The 15,952-nt window shown below is 45.1% G+C and overlaps 1 protein-coding gene across 4 annotated transcripts in view; it reads left to right on the forward strand.

Annotated features, from left to right (window-relative positions):
- The first annotated feature begins 1,915 nt into the window (after positions 1-1,915).
- Positions 1,916-15,952, forward strand: part of PLCB4 (phospholipase C beta 4) — a 300,552-nt gene continuing 286,515 nt past the window's right edge. For 2 of the 4 annotated variants that reach the window (XM_081150344.1, XM_081150342.1), the window contains exon 1: positions 2,219-2,370. The gene's annotated coding sequence lies outside the window, so the exon portion shown is untranslated. Of the gene's footprint in view, positions 2,107-2,187; positions 2,371-15,952 lie in introns of those variants that run through there. The other 2 variants (XM_081150345.1, XM_081150343.1) reach the window with 2 other exon arrangements.

Consider the following 15,952-nt stretch of genomic DNA (forward strand, 5'->3'; position numbering starts at 1 on the left):
TGACCTGAGACAAATTGGTTAGCCTTTCAAAACACTGATTGTCTTATATATAAAATAGAGAAGGGGGGAAGGGGAGGGGGAGAAGAGATTAACCAAATAATTTATATGCATATATGCATAACCCATGGACATGGACAATAGTGAGGTGAAGGCCTGGGGTGGGGGGGCAGGTGCAGGGTGGAGGGGATCAATGGGGGGAAAAAGGGGACATCTGTAATACTTTCAACAATAAAGATAAATTAAAGAAAAAATAGTGAACAGACCTAAAATGCTGCCCTAAGCTTCTGCCACTTGAAGTTTGATCTGAATGCAGGCAACATCAGCATGATGTGGGAGCTTAGAAATGCAGAATCTCAGGTCCCACCCCAGACCTGCTGAATCAAAATTTGCGCTTTAACAAGATAAAATGCAGATCTGAATGCACATTATGGTTTGAGAAGAGCTGTCATAACACCCTGGAAACATGACTCACCATCATCACATCTGGCAACCCCCGAACTGTGAGGAGCCACCCAGCCTTTCCCTGAGATCTTTCTTTTCCAGCCTGGCAGGGGAGCTTGGTCTAGGCTATTTTTCTTGGCTTTCTCACAGGCAGACAGGCTCAGCCGCTTACGAACTTGTTTTGGGGCTCAGCTAAAATTGCAGCTTTTAGCTGGGGAGTTGTCTTCGAGCCCTCAGCCCCCCTCCTGTAGAAGGTTGTCCCGTTGCTAAACTTTTGATGCCCCCTTCCCCCTTTGCCTTGCCTGGAAAAGTCCAGGATGTGTCAGGACAACGAGTCCTTTACATCTACAATTGCCTCTGTCCCCTCGGAGCCTGCACTGCTGGTTTCGCACACATTGCCCCTCCAATCGCCACAAGCCGGATGGCCAGGCTCACCCTTGCCTCCCGGGCAGCCGGACCTTCTCCGGCGGCCGAGCATGCCCAGTTCAGCCGCGAGCCTGGCCCCAGTCCCCAATGCGCAGGTGCCACGTCTCCGGGTTTTGGTGGCCGCCAGCTGGGAGGAGGCGGCGGAGTGGCTGGGCGGGGGTGGCCGGGGGTGGGGGGGGGGTGGCCGGGGTGGGGGGGCAGCTCCTCCGGGGAATCCGAGAGCAGCGCGTTGGGTGGGTCAACACAAAGAGGGGTGACGCTGGACCGAGCACCATTAGGGTCTGAATGCCAGGGTGACCTGGGGGCCCCTGCAGGGCAGGGGTGACCCGGGAACCGGCTAGAATAACGCCCCAGCATCCCGGGGACCAAAATCTGGGGGGTTTGGGTTCTGAGGCTGCACTTGGGGAAGACTTTCTGGAACCACTTTCTGTCTCTGCGGCTCAGTTCCAGCCGGGAGGGCGGGGGGAGAGCCGAGCTAGCAGTAGTACTAGTTTTGGAGGACTGTTTTCAGGATTGCAAGAATAAAACGCGTTCGGAACAGTGCCGAGGAAAGCGCTTTATCTATCAAACAAAATGAACTCCCCCACCCCCACCAGCGGCTTCGGGGGACCAGGTTTCGCCTATCCTTACAGCCCTCCACTCTTTACTCCCACCCCCACCCCACCCCGCCCCACCCCACGGCCCACTGGGGGCTGCAGGTCTCCCAAAGAAAGGACCACTTGGCACAAGGTTCAGCGCCGGGCGACACCCTGTGCGTACGGGCTCCAGGCCTGGGGCACCCGCCCGGGCGCCGGGTCCGCGGGGCGCCGCCGGGGAGACCCCCGAGGAGCGCGCAGCGGGGCGGCTACCCGGACGCCCCACCCACCTCCTCCCCGCTCGGCCCTCACCGTCCCGGGCGGCCCGGGGGCCGCGGCGCCGCTCCCCGGCCCGCCCGCGCCCCCTCCCCGCCCGCCGGCGCGCGGCAGCCCGGCGGCCGGCCGGCCCCTGCCCACCCCCAGCCCGGCCCGGGCGCGCCGCACTGGGCATGCTCCGTAGCCCGGGCAGGTTGGGGCCGCGAGGCGACTGCTCGGGCGCTGGGGCCGGGAGGCGAGCACCAGGAGGGAGAGTCGGGGGCTGGGGAGCGGGCAGCGCCGGGCCCCCGAGGGCCCGAGAGGCCGGGAGCCGGGGACTCGCCGAGCCCGGCGGGCGGGCGGGCCGCCTCCGCCGAGCAGCCCGCGGAGACCCCCGCCCTGCGCAGAGGTAGGGACCGCGCGCCCCGGGGGCGGGGAGGCGGGGCGGCGGGAGCGGGGGCGGGGGCAGGCGGGAGGGCGGGGCCGGCGGGGCCCGGAGGGGGCTCGGCGGCCGGTCCTCCGGGGGGAGGGGGCGGTGGCGCCGGGAGCGGGGAGCGAGCCGCACCGCCAACAAGCTCTCAGACACACGCGCGCACCCACGCGCGCGCACACTCGAGGGCTCCAGGCGGCGCGGCGGCCGCATCCCCGGCAGCAGCTCCAGGCAAAGTGACAGGTAGGAGAAGGCGTTTCGGGTCCCGCCGGAGGATGCGCCTGCCCGCCCGGGCCCGCGGGGCTGGTGGGGTCCGGGCGGGTGCGTGTCGGACGCGCGAGCGCGCCCCCGGACGCCCGGCCAGGGAGCCGGTGCAGGTGCCGGGCGCCCGGCGCCCTGTGCGCGCGGGGGGCCGGGGTCCCCGCGGCCGCCCCCTTCCCGCGTAATCGTCGCCTACTGGCCTTCCTCGGACTCTGCCCAGGCGTCCACCGCTTCTGGCTGGAAATAGCTCGGCCCGACGTGTATATGATTATTTTGGTTGGAAATAGTTGGCACCGTGCAACGCATGTAATTGTGTACGCGTGTGGATCTTCTTACCTCTTCGGGGAAAATAATAGATGACTGACCGTTTCCACTTAAAACAACATTGACAGGCCAGCCCACGTTGGGGGGCAGTGTTCGGGCCTCTTAAAACCATACCAGAGATGGAGAGTAAAGGTGGTCTTATTTTCAGAATATTAAAGTTGCCTTTTCCTTAACTAATTACATCCTGTCTATTTAGTACAGTACTTCTGACTGTAGACTTTGTAGGCAGCACTGTATAGAAGTATGGAAATAATGAATTTTGCCAGTTTCCAAGTGTATCTAAGTACAACTTTATCTAAAATCACAAAACTAGAATTTTTCAAGAAAAATGAGAATGTCCATTATATCTCCATATATATGTGTGTATTGGAGAGATGACCCTCCATTTTTTTTTTTTTTTTTTTAACTCTTTTTAGTGATTTGAGCTATGGTCTAAAGCAGATGTCTGAAAAGTAGTTTTGGCTGAGACATTCATGGAAGGTCGCTGTCTTTCATAAATGTGATACATGGACGTCTGTAAATTATGAGTGTGGAGATAGCCGTTTCGCAATTCTGTGTGGCTGGCAATAGCGTCTTTCAAACACAGCCAGCTGTATAATATCTAAATTAGAACTGAGAAATCAGATTCATAAGGGAGCAGGATCCAGAAAAGCAACTGGTGACTTTTACCTGGGCAGGCGACCAGGAGGTTAAGGAAGCGTCGGAGGAACTGTGTTCTTCAGAAAGAAAGGTTGTGTGGGCGTGAGTGTTCGTGCGTGTGTGTAAATTTTTAACGTAATCCTTCCCGTTCTTTCAAGAGTCTTGGATTAAAAACTATACGGTTTAACTGAGAACCTAATGTTATGAACTCTCCAAACTTCGGTGGTCTAAGGTATAGAATCATGCAAACGAATGAAAATCTAGCTGGACGGGGGCTGTGCTTTAATCTCCATTATTCCTGTTATGTAATCTGGAATGCTGTGTTTTTCATAGGACACTTACATATTTTTCAGCTGGTGTTTTAATCTATTATGCCATCTTTCTTTTGAACTGTAGAAATTTCATAAAGATTGCCATCTCGGGAGAACACCTGTTTTCATAAACATCCACTTTTAAAATGGGATAGCATTTAATTTAATGGCATTCAATTTACTAGCATTTAATTGTCATTTTTATGTACATGAGGCTTTTGCTGCCAGAATGAGTAACCTTTGCGTATAATATATTGTCACATGTCTAAAGGTACCCTGTATTAGATTAGCGATGACGCTTCCCTCCAACTATTGCTCAGCCATCCGAAAGTAGTTTTGATTTAGCTTTGATGATATCATTACCCAGCTCTGAATTAATCACTGGTGAAAATGCTGTTCTACAAGTAAACTGTCAAAACAGAATTTCTAGGACTCTGTTTGATCACTGTGTACACATTTATATCTGTCAGGGTAATGCTGCCTTTATTTTACAAATGCACACCCACGTGGAAGAGCTTTGTTCTAAAACACTCTTTTCTAATTTTTATATTTGTGTGCCTGTAAATGTGAGTGATGTTAAGCTATTCATATGCCCTGGAATCTTGAGGTGGTGTTTTTTTTCCCTGTCTTATGAGATAGTGAAATATCTCATAAGTTTAAAAGTGTTAAAAGGGTTACTGAAAAGATTTTGCAGAAATGGGTTTTTAAACATCTGAATCATCTCTTTGGACTGTTTCATCCCCAGCAGAGACCTAGCCAGTGTTCATAACACCAATATTTTGTCTTTTCCAAGAACACATCCAACTGCTTTTAGATTAATGTGTACTGCTGATTTTGGCAACATGGAACAGTTCTATTTGGCAATCCAAATGATCACGATATTTTCCAAGGATACTACTAAATCCATTTGGGGGTTTGATTTATTAAGACTTGAAATGATGGCTGAGTGCTCGCCTCGTCTTCATTCCTAGCCCACCCTTCCTCCAAGTTAAAACCGTGGTGAAGTTGCGCTTCAGCGCTGCTCCGGTGTTTTTCTTGAACAGATCCCGTCGCTGTGCTAACTTGTGAAAGGATGTGATCATAAGTGAATTGACTTTGCCTCTGGATTTTGTCTCTGCATTTCCTTCCTCGAACTTTCAGGTGTAGCCTGCAAACTCAAATATTAGAATTCATGAGTAATTTGGGGGGATTATTTTAAAAGTACATTAATAATTGGCTGCCGAGTTCATTTAATTTTAAAATATTAAAATCTTAGGTTGAAAATCAGTTTTCTCGTTTGGATCACTGTACTTAGGGAACAGAGTCATGGGCGAGGAAGGTGATGGATTTCTTGTGTTCTCCCTTAATGCCGTTAGTAGTGAACTCAAATATATTCTGGAAAGCAAAAATAGTCTTTGAAACTTAAAATTATGTAACAGATTGTGATTAAATTATCGTCGTTTGTGATGACTTATGAAGGATGCAATCGCATGTTTCTTAGCACTGAAGACCCAGGTTTTTAATCAACTGTCTGCCACAGCGAGTCCTGTAAAACCCAGAACTCGTGCACTTCACGTGCAGAATGAGGTCAAGGACTGAGGGAGCCGCTTTAATGATCACCCTTCGTATTTCATGTCCACGCCGAAGTTTCTGAAACAGTTGCTTTTCCCCTCATAATGTGAACTTGTAGGTCTTATTAGTGGCTGTCAAAAAGACATGCACCTATGGAGAAATAAACATAGCTTTTCATCGCCGAGAGTCAGCAGCAGGGCCTCTGTGGGTTTTTCTGTTGCTGTGCAAATGTGAACTGTGTTTGCGAGGACACTGCTTCATTCTCAGTCCTCTCCATCCTGCAGTTTTCTATTTCCCTGGCACGGTCAGGAAATATCATAACCTGTGTCGATCCTTCTTACATTCCTGAGTAGTTGTTTTTCTGCTTGCTCGATTTCCTTTTGATAAAGCCTCTCCCTTAAAGGAGAAATACTTCCTCAAGGTGTAACGTTATTTATCTGGCTATGCCTTAGGATGACATGAAGGTTTTGCACATTCAGAGGCTGTGGTTCTTTAACTAACTGAATATAAAAATGGGTTTATTTCACCCCCGGGGGAAGTAAAGCCAGGTGAGAGTGCATTATTGATTAGATGAGTGAGAAGTTTGCATTGTCCTCATTGAAAGTAAGCCTGCTTTCTAAAAACTACCTCAGGGTCACTTTTCTTCTCCAGGCCCATTTCCCTTGTTTGCAACAACCATCCCCAAATCCCAGTTTCTAAAAGGCTGGCTGGAAGCTCATGCCTTTGGATGCTTTTCGTGTGCTGAAGGTGGAACCCAAGTTTATAGAGGAGATGAGAGCAGGGATGCCCTGCCGGCCACATCGCAGCCAGGAGACTCTTCTGTACAAGAGGATGAATGACCAGCAGAGTTTTTATTTTCTCTGCATGAATCCCATCGACCTTTTCTTTCTTATTCTTTGTGGAATCAAAATAGTTGAAAGGGACATCAATTTGAAGAAGGATTTTCTCGGAACACCTCTCTTGCCTGCTACCTGTAAAACCTTCAAAGAGGTCGTACATGTGACCTCAAGATAGTATTATCTTTTGCCCTTGATCGGGAGTGTCCTTCAGAGCTCTTCTCCCGTGATCCTTTGGTGTGTGAGGACTGGGAAATTCCACCTCTAGATACTGGGCCACCCTTGGGCCTGGCAAATCATCACTTTAAGATACATCGCCCATCTTAAAGCATTCTTTTCTACTGAACAATTAAAGGGTGTTTTTGTCCCCTTGATGTGAACAAGGAGATGTCCTTAGAACAGGAAGAAGAAAGGAACTCCAAATAATTAATTTTAATCACCTCATACAGAGAGAAGAGTTCACAGACCAGCAGATTGACATCTCACTCGCCCCCTCAGAACAGGAGTTCTTCAACCCAGGAGTTTGACAGGTTCATAAGTATAGCTGACAGATGAATTACATGTTTATTTTCACTTACTTTCAAATGACAGGACAGGTGTTAGAGTGGCTGCTGACCTTGGCATTGAATGGATTGCAAAAGAAGCACATACATTACTCCGTGTCCAGCTTTAAAAATTATTTTGATATTTCAGTATAATTGGCTTCCTTACTTTGATTTTATGCATTTAAAAAATTAGGCGGAGTAGGGTCTATAGTATTCACCAGCTTGAAAGGGGGTTTGTAACTCGCGTGAGGTGAAGGACAGCTGCTCTAGAAACACTTCTTGGAGGCAGCTGGGTGGGAGAGTGGGGGCTTGCATGGTGGGGATGCTCTCGGCAGTGTGAAGCTGCTGAGACCTGCAGGTGTTGGAATCAAGCCAGACCTGAGCTCGAATCCTGACTATGTTGTGTAATCCCTGTGTGACCCTGGCATCCACTCCGAGCTTCAGTTGCCCCAACTGTAAAATGAGAATACCCAGTAGGGCAAAAAATGCCTGGCACTATGAAGGATGCTGGGCATTGTGTTACTATTGTTGCTACAACTGCTATTAGTACTTCTGCTAATACTACTAGTATCACTGCTCACCCTCCCTGGGGACAAATGCCATTGACCTACCAATACAAAGCAGGCTGAGTCAATACCTATGAAACTTTTAGTAAGGAATACTTGGTCTAGCCACCCCCCACCCCCCAGCCCCCACCTCCCGGCAAGTACAGAGAGTTCGGTCAGCTTTTAGAGCCACTCTGAAGTGCCAGATCTTCTTCTGGACTTGCCTGTCCCTGTGACTGCAGTTGGACAGAGTGACCTAACATTAATTCATCCTTAACTGCCTCAAAATTCTGTGACTCTGGGGTTTTGAAATATAACTCAGTGAGCCAGATGCTATCCCCAGGGTGTCTGCTTCTCCCAGATAGGCTTTTAAAAAAGGTCACGTTAAGCCATTGAGGCCTGGAAGGAGAGAGGCATCCACTAGAATAATTTGGGGATCTCTGGTATTTAGGAGGAGGCTTCATGGCTCTTGTTTTCCATGGGCTTCAATGGGACACTCACGTTCTCTGCTTTATACAATAGTAGCAGTAAGGACAAAAAAACAGACGTCTGTTGAAAACTTAAAATGCGCCCCATCCTTTAATCCTCCCAATAGCTTTTTTGGGTGGTTAATAATAATGTCTCCATTTTACATTTGGGGAAACTGAGGCTCAGAAAGTCAGGTTATTCACCTCAGGGTGTTAACGTTAGAGACAGGGTTCCAGTCCAGGAAGACTGACACCAGAACTCCCAACTTGTAACCATTGTGTTGTATCACCTGCCACCAAAGTTATGTGCTGCTGCAGCGTTTATTACGGCAAAAAGTCCTGTGGCCATTATTTGAAGCGACTGGGCTGAAACATGGCTGAGAAGCTTCTGGCAATCCTGCTGTGAAAGGAATTGAAATGGGAAGTTGAGGATGAAGCCACGCGTCCTCCGCTACTTCTAGGTGCTCTTGTTTCTGCATTGAGTGGGCCAGAAGCCTGAGTGGGGAAGGTTGCTAAGTGCTACCCTGGGGAGCCTAGAAAAGAATTTGTTTTCTGGAGGGCCAGCTTTTGCCTGGTGAGATTCCTCACGGTTTCGATCAGGGTGTGGCACACTCCGATTTCTTGAAGGGCCAGGTAAGCAACATGCACCTGCCCAGGTGTCAGAGACCTCAGGGAGTGGTGGGGCTGCTGTGCCATCGGGAGCTCAGCCTTGTCCCTTCCTAGGGTTTGGCTGCCTGCAGGTCTGCCCGGTTTGTGCCAGGTGGGCATGGGGCTCAGGGTTGCCACCACCTCTATATTTGCAAGAGAAGCGTGATTTATTTTAAGTGTGAGATCTTATTTTAAAATGTTGAAAAATAAGAAACATAAAGATAAATTTATCAGCCCACGGGTGGCCAGCCATATGAAACATGGTTAAGGAACGACTGGCCCACGAGCTCCCATTTGGAGCCTTTCCTCAGCTAAGTGCTTGGAAACACTGTGTACTAGAGAATGTCAGTAGTTTCACCCATAAGTAAGCGGTGTCTTCTTTATTTGTGCCATTTTTTTTCCTGTTAAATTTCTTACAAAGGTTTTGACCATTTATTTCCAGTGCACATAAATGTCACATTCTACATTTCTGCCGGTTTGTCCCTTCCTTCATTTTTCTAAGATGTTAGCGGATATACAGAGTTGAGGGAGGCAGAACTTGGCTTTCTCTTGTATTTCGTGGTGCCCATTTAAAACAAGAGCACCTGAGTGTGGAGAAATGGGCTTCATGACGGGGACATGGAGGGTCTTTTGCCTGCATCACTGATTTGAAGTCTAACCAATCAAAAAATGTCCCTGTTACTATTTCGTAGTTGCTGTATTTGTCTTGGACAAATCGAATGTAGATCTGTTTCTGCAGGTTAGTGTCTCAGTGTGCAATTACTTAACAGCCAGGTTTTCATTTTGGCTCTGAAATGAGAAGTCCCGTTAGACCAAGTGAAAGTGAAATTCCTTTCCAGATGGGGTCTGGATGGGTGTCCGTCACATCTGCTGGTGCGCTATCACTGGACAAGTCACCAAAGGCCTCTAGAATTTCCATGAATTTTAAATTTTCATTGTTTTTTAAAAAAATGATATATATGATGCATATATTCCAGTTGAAATGATAAGGCAAAAATACAGAAGCAAAATGTAAAATCCTCTCTCCCACCTACACCCATACCCAGATATAACCATTGGCAACAGCTTAGCTTCTTCCCTCTCCTCCTGTGCATTTACATATATAAGTATATATTCTGCCCTTTTCTTATTACATAAACTGGATCCTACTGTTTTTCCAGAACTTGCTTTTGTCCACTGACATGTATGTTATGGAGATCTTCTCATGTCAGCATACTTGTTAAGCTATTTTTTTCTGACATTACTTAAAACGTGGTAGTATTGATGTACCCTATTTTATTCAGCCATTTTCCTGTTTTCAGTGTTGCAGACTGAAAGATAGAAAATCTTTGTGCATAGATCTTTGTGCCTATGGGTGAGAATTCCATGTAGCTTAATTCATAGAAATAGAACTGTTTGGTCAAAAGGATATGCACTTTCTACATTTTGATAGAGCACTGCCAAATTGCCTTTTTAAAAGTTCCCCATGAAATTTCTATGTCGTGGAACCTCACATTATGAATATATCCTCTGATGGAAGCATGTCTCCCACGTTATTCCATTTCTTTATAATTCAATCAGATTTCAGTTATATACGGTACACCAGGAAATGACTTTAGAAATAGTCTATGTCCTTCAAATTCTCTGAAAATACAATACTTAATCAAAAAGAATTTACCAGTTAAGAGGCTAATTTAAAAACTCTTTAGCAAAGAGAGATCTTGTAGAATCAAAGTTGAAAAATCTGTATTCTGATTAGTTTGGTCAGCTTTAAAATTGAAGTCCCCTCACACCAGGGACATGTCACAAGCACCCTTAAATTATGTGGTCAAAGGAGTGAAGCTTGGTCTGCAGAGCCAGCAGAGGTTGATAATGACCTAGGAAAATCAAGTTAATTTCATTGCTAAAAATTCTGTCCAGGTATATTTATAGCTTTAGACTTTCAAATATTTAATTATTTAAAATCTCTTTTACCTTCTACTTAGAGAATTAGCAGGTTCAGAGATAATGCTGTGTTATTGAGTTTTACTATTTAATAGATACCCGAAGTTAATTTCCATGATATTTAGAAACGACATACAGACAAAAGGCTATATAAATTAAAAACGACACTGTATTTTCATTTAGAGAGATACAGAGGAAAATACAGAAAATCTAGGTCACTGATTTCCAACTATTCTCAGAAGTGATAACTTTAATAACTATAGTTGTTGTCAATAATATGAAATGAATTATTTGTTTATTTTTAGAATTTTGCAACATCCCTAGAAAGACTTGGAATCACCCCTAGTAAATCTTGATGTGGATAAATAGCAGGAAATGAAATATGTTTCTGTTTTCAAAGATGGATTTGCTGCTTTCATCTGTTTCTCCAGACATCCATTTTTAAGAAAAATTTTGGTTTGGTTGGCACCGATACTCAGATTCTGATTGTATGCCTTCTGCATATTTATTTTTATAGCACACTGTGAATTATAGAAATATGGTAGGATTCAGTCATATTTCCTTGGCATTGAAACCTTGCATATTCAAGAATATCTATGCTAGGTTTTGCTCATGGAAATGCTATAGCGTTCTACAGTTTACAAATTACTCCCTTTAAAAATGTCTGCAAAAGCCACAGTGGAGGGCCCCACCTGGTTACTCTAACCCCGTGTCATTTAGAGCCCTGCTGGGGGGCAGATGGCATATGTAAACTGAGTCCTTTGAGGAGGGCTTACGAAAGGGATCCTTTAGAAGGTGCTGGCATGTGTAGGGAACCCAACTGGGTGAGTGCTGAAGAGGGACACAACAGTGATGGGGAGGCAAGAAGGGCTGTCCCAGAGAGCTGTGTCCTTTTGTAGAGCAGAGGGACACAACTTGAATGTCTTTGCAGGGACACAGCAGGGGAATAAGTAGGCCTACCTTGCTCTCTCTCCTCTTGTCCCCCAAACTCTGACAGGTATCTTCCATTAGCTGAACCCAGGCACAAGCCAGAGGGCAAGGGAGAGGAAGAGGGGTGCAGAAGGATGGAGAATAAGTCTGGGGAGGCAGATGGTGGACTCTGCCCAGATGCCATTCTAAAGCAGAGCTGTGCATGGGTGAGAGGGCAAGTCAGGGTGGAAAGCCTCTGGTCTGGTTTTGTGGACAAAGGAAAGAAAACTGCAGCTTACAATGATTAAATTTAAGTTGAAGTTGGGAATGTTCTATTATGCCACATGGCTGGTATCAGCAGTACTTCTGGTGGGTCTTAGAGTAACTTAAAACAATGTTTTTAGTTTATTTGGAATGGATTGTGTTTCTTGGGAAATGCATAGAATACATAAATACTTTATGTATTTATCACAGAACCAAAAGTGTAGGTTATAGGCAGGAGAGACAGAAGGGACTCATAAAGCCTGTCAACATGGAGTTAGAGACCCAAGATATAATTCCTTTGCTTTTAATATTTTATGAAAATATTTTATCTAAAATGTCAGGTACCTAGGGGGCGAGACGAGGAGGAAATTAAGGTTATTAACAGTAATTTTCCTTCAAAGAAGTCAATTTAACTAAATCATTAGCATCACTGAGTAGGAAAGAACAAGCTGCATTTTCCCATTTGTTCAGCATGGCAGTGGGACTCCGAGATTGGAGGCTCATTTATTCTCTCGTTTCCTTGGCCCTGTTGTTTGAAAAGGTGAAGGCCGCTCTGTTGGGTCTGTATACTTGTCCTGAATGAACAAGCAATGAAACTTGATTAGAATCATAAACTCACGGTGCTAAAAGGAATATCAGAGTTCATCTCTTCTTACCTTCACATTTTACGGTGTCAGAAACCAAGACACTAGCTATTAGCAAACTGCTGCTGTGCAAATTCCCCGAGTTGGTTGCTCTGGGGAAGTCCCATCACTTCTCCAGCCTGAAGGAACTGCTCTAGATTAATTCATTTTTGCTATGCCCCTTCTAGGCTCCTGAATTCCCTGATTGCAAGAGCTTGCTTGCTTGTCCATTGCATAGTATTTTCGTAAGTTAGAGGCAGAGCTTCCTAAACTTCTTGTCCACCATCCAGTCATTAAAATGGTCCTTTTTGTAGATCTTTACATTGTTCTTGACTTTCTCACTCTACAGACAGTTTCTACATAAGATAACTCTTCCACTTCTACCATTTCTACTGCCACCCATCCACGGATGCTCTTCTATCCCTGACCCCTTAAGCTCCAGTTGTATCCAGTTGTCTGCTGGAGATCTTAATGTTGAAGTCCTATGGGCACTGTCAAATCATTGTGTCCAAAACAGACGTCCTCAACTTTACTCCAATCCTATGTCTCATCCTGGGTTCTGAATTTTCATGAAGCAGGTCACCAGTGTGTTGCATCTATCCATTAGTATTTTGCATTTCTATCCACTGCTGTTCATTCCTAGTGCCCGACACTGCCCATGTTTATGGTCTCTGTGTCTCATGCCTCGATTGTTCTAGTACCTTTCAGTCAGTTTCCCTATTGTACTCTCTTTCTCATTCATTCTATCATTCAGGTATTCTCTTGGCGATTAAGTAAGTATAAGGTACTGTAATAGTGATCCTGTGAGGGCTCTTGCCCTCAAGGGTTTACAGAAGAGAGAGATAAATAAACAGTTACTTTATAAGTTTACATCTTTGACCCTTTACTTCATTCTTCATACTCCGCTAAAGTAATTTGCACAAAACAAATCTCATTATAGCATTACTTCTAAAATGCTTCAACAGCTCCCTATTGCTTTCAAGACTTAATTCAATTTCCCTAATTTGCCAAATACAAGCCATCCATGGCCGGACCTCTACAATGAAGTTTCAATACCTTTATTTGCATCACTTATACTGAGCTATATTATAATTCCAAGAACATAAAGTCTGTGGCCACAGTGCCTTTGCTGAGCTTGCACCCAGCCTTCTTCAAGGACCCATAGGCCTTGAAGGACATTGCACAGTGGCCGTCTTGTCCACAAAACCTTTCTTGACTTCAACTCCAGGTTGGGTTTCCCACTTCAGTCCTCCTGTTGAAGGGTTTGCACATTTTAGCCACAGTATGACTTTCTTGGGGAAGGGAACAATCTGGTACATATTAGAGACTAAATCAATGTGTCTTGAATGAATGAATAACTGAAGGCCATTATTGCAATCCTGCAGACTGGGCAAATTAGGAAAGCACTCTGATGATTGAGCAGAAGAGGCCCCATGCTCAATAAATTGAAGCCATCTGCAGACTTATTACAGGGGGAAAAGTATCCCGTGACTATTTACATTGGTCACTGGGGAGGAGCACAGTGATCAGTTTGGAAAGGTGATCAGTAATTTGAAAACTCTCTATTCATGATTTCTGCTAACAGAAATTTTGATACTATAATTTATTAGTATAATAGAATGAGAGGAGACATTTTCCTTAAGATTAGTTTTCCCATTTATTCCTGGTGGGCACACTCTCAGGCTGTTTTTTACTTGTTAAGAGTGTCATTTTAATCAATTTATGCTTATTTTTCTTATAGTGTGTTAGAACTCTGAATCAGAGACATTTCCTTATTTTAAACTTGGCTGAATATATAGAGCAAAAAAAGCATTTATTTAATCAGAGTATTTTATTAAGTGGGACTCTAGGTAATATAAAAATGCTTCATATTTATTTTCTTGTAGCATTTCATTTTCAAAATGATCTGTGAATATATCAGTGCCAAAGAGAGAAGGTAAGAGAGTTATTAATTAATTGAAGGAATATATCCTGCTGAATATTGTTTTTAAGAGCATCTTTTACTTCCCAAGGTGGGAGTGAGCATTTTATTCATGATGCAGTTGAACCTTAGGAAAATAGTGGCTTTGACAGTCTTAATTGTGCCGTCCTCCTGCAGCTTGGGGCGTCAGTCATGTTTAAGAGGTTTCTTCTTTACAATGGGCATCCTTTTGACGTAGCAAATTTCTTTGAACTTTGTGTTGAGAAAGTCCTGGCTAAGTATGCTGATTATCATATATATATATATATCTCATTGTTCAAATTTGAATGAAGACAACATTTAGAAGGATTATGGTTTAGTTATTACAGCTGCTGAGAAAATATTTCACACTAGCACTTTGGAAGTACGGTCAGAGAATATTTCCTTTTAGTCTTTTTGAACCTATGAGGTCCTCTGAGCATCTTAAGTCTGGCCTCATTCTGTCCATTTTTCATTCCCTTTGAAAGGATTTCAGAGTAACTGGTTGAAGTTCCTCTCCCATCTGTCATAAGTAACACGTAGAGATTTCCTGTGCGGCTACCAGAGGGAAAGGAGGAAATTTAAAAGTGAAGATGATTGGGGTATTAATGCCCATCCTGAAAGGGCCTCTGCCTGAGTCAGGCTCCCCTGACCCGCTCTGTTACATGCTGATTTTTACTTCCTCAGCTTGAGTTTACAAGTATCGCAGCCCGACGGGTTTTACATCAAGATTGAGAACCGGGAGCAGCCCACTCTCCATCACGAGCCGTCAGCGCCTTTTGAAAACCTTCTAGAAATGGTCCACTTTTTACCAAGCCAAGGCTCTGCCAGCTTTGGGGAGGAGCTGCAGGTGTACATCACCTGGAAGGTACACCTCACTTCTAAGTAGGGTTTCTGGGTTAGGCTAGAAGGTTTCGAGAGAAAGTCCTGCCCGTTTTCTCCTGGAAGTGAGAGCAGCCATTCTGCTGTGGAAGGGATTTGATGCGGGGAACGCAGGGCTGGTGGATCAGGGTTTGCCACCCTCAGGGAAGGTGTTAGGCCTTTGGAAGGGAAGAGCGCTTACTGAAGGTCACACTGAAGGTTACTGATGGTCAGTGGTATAGACAGGCTTCAAACTACACATTTGGGTCCTGAATCTCTACGACTATAACCTTGACATTTAGGAGAGTTGACTAGACTCTGAAAATATAAAGCCCAGTGTGACTGTAAATACCTATTCCTATAACATCCCAATTATGTAATAAAAATAATCCAGAAAATTGTTAAGATATGTGAACATTTTATATAGGGATTGGCTTTATATAGCACACACCCACAAGAAAGAGTTCATTTTCTGAAGAAGCCTCAACCAAGTTGAAGGTTGGGCTTTCAGTACTGAGGCTGTGACTCTGGTTATTATAACCGCAGCATCTGGAGGAATCTCTGTCTGAACAAAATGATACGTTCAGACTTTGTTTTTGGAGGAATGTTATGAAATGTGCCCATTGCAGGACTCGTTTGGAGTGTAAGAGGTGATATGAATTCAGTTATCACAGATTTTTACCCTGTCTGCTTTACTTGCGTAGACCACATGACCTTGCAAAGACTTGGGCAAAGCTGACATGGCAAGAAAAAGTGATCCTCCAAAACTCATTTTATCTAGATTGAAAAGGAAATACTTTATGCCTGAGGATCCCACACAGGGAAAATGCCTTCTTAAAGTTCTCGTACATGTATTGGGAAGGAAACCAACAGTTTTCAAGTGCCTAGTAAAGTCAGGCATCCCACCAGATACTTTTACTTGGGGATTCAATGGCTTTGACCGTGTAGGCTGGTTCCCTTCGTGTTGAATGGGCTCAGATTTGGGGCACTGGTTATATAAAAGGGCTAAGTGCAGTGAAGGCCTGGGGAGGGGGAGGGAGCACGGTGGAGAGGGTCAGTGGGGAAGAAAAGGGGATGTCTAATTCCTTCAACAATAAAGATAAATTAAAAAGAAAAAGAATTGGGAGAAGAGACTTGTAGCTGGAGATTCTCTTAGTTCGCTAAGAGTCCTTGAGCAAG

The sequence above is a fragment of the Miniopterus schreibersii genome (genome assembly GCF_964146895.1).
Source record: "Miniopterus schreibersii genome assembly, chromosome: 10".
Taxonomy (NCBI): domain Eukaryota; kingdom Metazoa; phylum Chordata; class Mammalia; order Chiroptera; family Miniopteridae; genus Miniopterus; species Miniopterus schreibersii.